Genomic DNA, 6,000 nt, shown 5'->3' with positions numbered 1-6,000 from the left:
TTAACTTTGGCTTGCGATTTTCTAAAGGCCTAAATGTTATAATAGTTTTATTTTAAATAACATGTACAGTAAATTAACAATTCCACATAAATCTTTGCAATTATAAATTTGACAACAAACATCTTTTCAATATTCTTGAAAATCTTAATAATCTTTGAGTACATTGAAGTCTCTCAACTTTTTATTTCCAAAGAATGTGTTTCTTTACACCCCACTTTTGACAGTAATTGCCTTGCAGGTATATTGTAATAATTATATATTTTTAAAACTAGCTTAGGCTTTTTGTTGAATCTATATTACAACTATATTACACTAGATTGAATCTTATGTTGAAATAGAAAAACAGTGTTAAAAGTTGCGTAGCATCTAAATATGAACTAGATTTTGGATTGTACAATAAACAATTAATCCAGACTGATTATTATATTGTATGCAGGCCAAGAAATCTAATCATATTTAAATAGTTGTTACTTTTATTAAGTGTAGACAGATTTTGAGTGCATGAATCTGCAATTAGTTCTATACACTGAAAACTTTAGGTGTCTCAAATAACCTACTAACCATCTTTTAACCTCCAAACGATACTTATAGATACCAATCTTTATTGATACAAATATAAAGTGACTTAAGGGCATCCTTTTTAACTATCGACACCAAAAAAGATGAGTTTAATAACAAATTTAAGTACTGTATGTGATTATGAGCTGGATAGCTAATTGTATAGCTCTAATTCTTGATTAAGTTTCCAGTGATTATAAAATAAATCATTCTAATTGCTTATTTATGATAAATAAACAAGACGACTTGATTAATTTATGAGTTAATAGTGGATTAGCTGCTTCCGTAGGTATGCAGAATCATCCATAACCAACAAATGAAACATTGAATGTTTAATCCATAAATGAATGCATGAATTTACAGAAGCTATAACAATAGTACCGTACTGTACTACGGCTAAAGGGGTAGATAAAGATTTTGAAAATCGGCATATAGTTCGTAAACTCTATAAGTTCTTCCACTGTGTTTAAAAGTCTAGAGGAATAGGTGATTATTTACAAAGCATTTTCAAATCTCTTTTTTTTATTAAAAAGAAGTAAATTTTTTCTACGTAGACAATGATTCTGTTTACATTCTTAGATATTATGCTACTTGGCCATTATATATGATCTTAATTCTGGTTTAGACATTATGACACTTCTCAAATATAGAATTGTGAACACTATGGGACTAGATAATTTCCATAGACAATAGACACGATAATTTTGTAGAATTTCCAAAAAATCTTTTACTGTAGTTTTCTGTCCAAAAAGATTGATGATTTAACAAGCGAATTTTTTTTACGATTTATCTATATACACATGCAAATTCAACTCCACACACATTGCAAGTCAAACGAAGAACAAGCAGTGTACAGAGCTGCGAGCTGGAAGACAATTCAAGCGGCTCCATCGCATGTTGGTTGTCGGGGAGGCAGATAATCGACAAATTGCAGGTTGTTGGGAGGTTCTTGCCTGTCTGCCAGCTACAATAACACACTGTATCGAACGCTTCGCTCTTTAATTTGTTTTCCTTTAAAGATTCCATCGTTTTAATTTGCAGTGATAGGATGGGTCGTGACGAATTCCATTCGAACTCTGCTCTGACGGCATCTCGTCACGGTGATGGATTTTATGGGAGAAAATGGAGGCATGGTTGGTGTGGTAATTTGATGTGACTAGGCATTAGAAGTAGTACTTCATGGAGAGGTTCACGTAGTCCTAGTCCTGGAGGAAATTATGTTCGGGGTTTTGATAAAAGGATGGAGAAATCCTTGGAAGTTAACAATCACTACTGGGAGTACAAATAAGACACTTGTGTCGTGTCAAGTTAGTACTGTACTAAAAACATTGTATGTTGATAAGTAATCATATAACAGAACGTTCTGTAAACGGAATTTATGGTTATCTGAATTGAAATGATTTTATAACCACAATCACCCTATCAATGGTCATGATCCCTGTATTGTTTATTTAAACATCTTTCAGACCAATCGTATCAAGCTGTTTACCACGGAATTATAATGGCTCTGTTTCACTGACTACTTAAGAATGTAAAACGACTTATAGAGTAAAATAAATCTTAAAATATGTTTTTTTTTTTGGGGGGGGGGGTGAGATATTGTATAAAACTTAAGACCTTTTGGAATTAAATACTATTTAATAACCTTTATATCTGGAAGCTTCCAGTTTAATAAAAAATGGCATGATTTTGGGCGTAGTTGCTTTTAGGTTATTTGTGTATACATACTCATAACAAGTGAGCGTTGGATAAGAAGCCCATGTCTTGAACTGTTCCTGACAATATAGTTTTAAAATGCCACGAAGGTTAAAGAACTTTGAATAAAAATTAAAATATCTATCTATGCTCTATCCAATATTGCGAACTTACTCATTTTGATCCAAGGTTTTAGGAGGTTTTGAGTCATACAAGAAATTGTAGCACGTTAGCTTTAATATTTTATACTTTGCTGTAGCCTGGTGTATGCTGTGAAGAACAAAATTGTCTAATTAAATATATTAAGTATAAGATAAGTAGTTTGGTTTTGTGTTAAAGTAATTCGGACTTAACTTCCTCCCTTTTATGCATAGGGCCATTGGCTCAATGAGAACATTGTAGCGAATAAAGGAAATAGCATAGCGAAATGTATATTTTAGAGTCTGTTTAAGTGTGTAATTTTATTTTAACGTTGCGACTCGGTCTCTGCGCACACGCTTTGCTTTGGTAGTACCTAATTTCACAGTATTTTTGGTACACAAAATATGTAATGTCGATATTTATGAAAACACTGCTTTGATTTGATGTAGCAGTTCAAGTGGATAATAAAAGATGTTGTGTCATCAAAAAAGTTGCTATAAGTACCTACAAGTTAGACGTGACCATGCTTAAAAGGTGTATACAATTTTTAAAAAATGATTTAATTAATTTTCTAATTTTAATGAAATACCATTTTCAAAGACGCATTTATTGATTATTTTAATGTATACAATATAGCACGGAACATACCTTAAACTGAATATATAAGACTGGTATATATCAGTTTAAACGGTGATGTAATATACACATTTACGTGTCTTGTTTTGTAATAACACCAGACAGCACAAGTTTTAAAAATAATTTACGAAAATAATTGAGGAAACAATTTATCTTAGTATGCCACTATCAGACGCTAATAATGAATAAAAACTGTTAAAAGAGCCATTCAAAAATAATAATTTAAAATATGAATGCTACCTGAGGAATTCATACGTATATCAATTATTAATCTCAAATCGGCGTTAGAATGGTTACAATCAACTTGTAAGGGTTATATACTTGAATTTGGCGATGTGACTCAAACCAGAAATACGATTGATCTCAACAATTTGCAGCATCATATCAAACCATTGATATCAAGACAATAAACTAGGATAACTTATACATTTTCAGTATTTCAAAATTAAATTTGGAGCTTAATCTAACCTGAAAACCGAGTATATGAAATGCATCTAAAAACCTAACAAAAATAGTTTTAAGAAATATATCGACCAAGCCCTGATAACACTTGAGACAGTAAATATAAGCCATAGATCGCAAAGCACAAGAATGATAAATATTCAGGGTGATCACTTTCCGGACACATCAATCATACATTAGGTCAAACCATATACATCTGTTAGGCTGATTAAATTATCAACTAAATTGTATTGAATTTTTATGTAAAACGCCCAAAAGTCTTAGTAAAAAAATCAAATATCTGTCAGAGTGCAGTACAAACCTTACGCCAACATTCGGAGCTAAGTATGCCAACAGCTCTAGTGTGAAGAAACAACATAATCTGGGACAATATTAACAACTCCGGCCAAAACACATTACAAGTGCTAAGCTGTAGGCGCGTTCATTTACTCATCGCGAGGCAGATTTGGCGTAGAAAGCTGCTAATGTCCGTCCCGGCGGCTGGTGATGGATGAAGCTGATGGTGAGAACTGCTGATGGCTGATGGCAGTCATCCTGCTTGGCCCTAATTGCCAAGTTTCGATTGAGTCTTCACCTATCCAAGGTGTGAGACCTGAAGATGCTTCAGTCATTCATCACGAAACGCCGTTCAAAAACAGAAGCATGTGACGCGAAGAAATATCATCTTTGAATTTTGTTCTATTCCTGTGTAAATTTTATACAGTAATTGAATTATATCTTGTTCGTACAGTATGTTAGTGATTTAGAAAAACTCCTAAAAGAGGAGGCCATCGCTATACTTGTAGCAACCGTTGAAATAGTGCTAGTCATACTTGCAAATATTTAAATAGCCCAGATATATATTCCAGGTTATTGAACCACACATATCCATTTTTCAGGATCAGTTTCAGCTTCACGACGAATCAACATAAGCTGTTATTCAAATTATTTTAGGTATTTATTTTGAACAAAACTCACGCAGTTGGTGTGTTAATTTATCGTTTAAACTGGTCCTGCGAAATTGAAACACTACTATAGACAAATACTGTGACGAATACTACGACGCAATAGGCTGGACGAAGATGGTGAGCATACAATGGTGTCATAGGATTTCAATAAAACAGTGTGTAAAATTCTGTTTAGCTAACAAAACCATTTCTCGTGCACTAATGTAACAGCATTTACATAGGTGTAAGTACTTTGATTACTAAAACATGCATGTAATAATCAAAATAATATAATCGATAGTACAATAATTTTTTACAATAACTAGACAAGTATTGCAAAATTTAGTATCAGCAAGTCTAAGTAAGGTATTGCACATATGTAAAGAAATAAATAGGAGATTATTATTCCTTGTACAAAGAGACGAAAGGAAGCTTCTAGAGCGTTGACAAATTAACAGAAAACTGTAAAGATGTAATATTGGACGACATCCTGTATATTTTTGTAAAGCTTTACCTGTGTTTGACTGTCGTGTGTGTTGTGTGTCAAATAGGAACGTGTATTTAGGAATCGAATGTCCAGTCATATTACGTGTCAAAACCGTAGGTGAGGACACGAAGACAGAAACTGGACGAAGGCCAACCAAAACGAATCTCGTTTCCGAAGGAATTATGTTATCACTGTTTTAAATTTGACTGTAAAAAATACTGCAGTAAAATGTTCATGCACAAAGAAACTTCATGAACCTCAAAATATTCACTTATATACTCTTTGTAATATCCATGATCCTCAAACCTCATTGATCTTATCCTATGCTCTCTACTAAATGTGTGCAGATGGCAAAGTGAGTTCCGTTTAACCATGTAACCCACGTACGAGAAGAGGTGTAATCTCAAAACTAGTTTCCACAAGATGTTCAGATTGGAAAGTACAGTTACACGTAATATACAGGTACACCAGCTGAGAAACTAAACACATTTTACACAACGTCAATTTTTCAAACCGTTCCTATTAACCGCCCATATTTGTCACCTACTATCTGGCTCGCCACCTGTCGGATCCTTATCACATTATCAGTGGCCAATTCCGTCGCGACGAATTTGCAAATTTTCTCGTTCAGTTCAAGGATAAATAACCAATTTACATCTCGACCTATGAGGTGGGTAACTACGCCATCATTAGACGGTCTTTGTCGGCGTTAAAGTCGCCAATTAAGTCATTAATGAGTGTGTGAGTCGGTAGCCGGTCCCGTCGCCGCACGCTAGCCACCAGGCTGGCAAACCGAGCGACAGCCGGCTAGCCGCATAGGCGAAATTACCAGATTATGCTTCCCATTACTCCTTCCGATAAGGGCCTTGTCGGCGCAAACTCTGGTAAATATTAATATTAAAACGATACTGATAAATTAAGCAACACCGGACAACGCTATGCTGGCGTACTGGTCCGTGTTTGGGCTAATGGGGTGGAAAATTGAAGCGTTTGTTATACTTGATGAATTTTGACTACCTTCTTAATTTAGTTCTCGTTTGAGTGTAGACATTAGACACTGAGAGTAGTTCACACTTATTACCAAAAAATCATCAA

This window comes from Macrosteles quadrilineatus, unplaced genomic scaffold (assembly GCF_028750875.1).
Source record: "Macrosteles quadrilineatus isolate MER2022 unplaced genomic scaffold, UCM_ALF_1.0 Scaffold_7__1_contigs__length_78375512, whole genome shotgun sequence".
NCBI lineage: Eukaryota > Metazoa > Arthropoda > Insecta > Hemiptera > Cicadellidae > Macrosteles > Macrosteles quadrilineatus.
The sequence above is the reverse complement of the archived record's forward strand: the minus strand, read 5'-3'. Positions refer to the sequence as shown.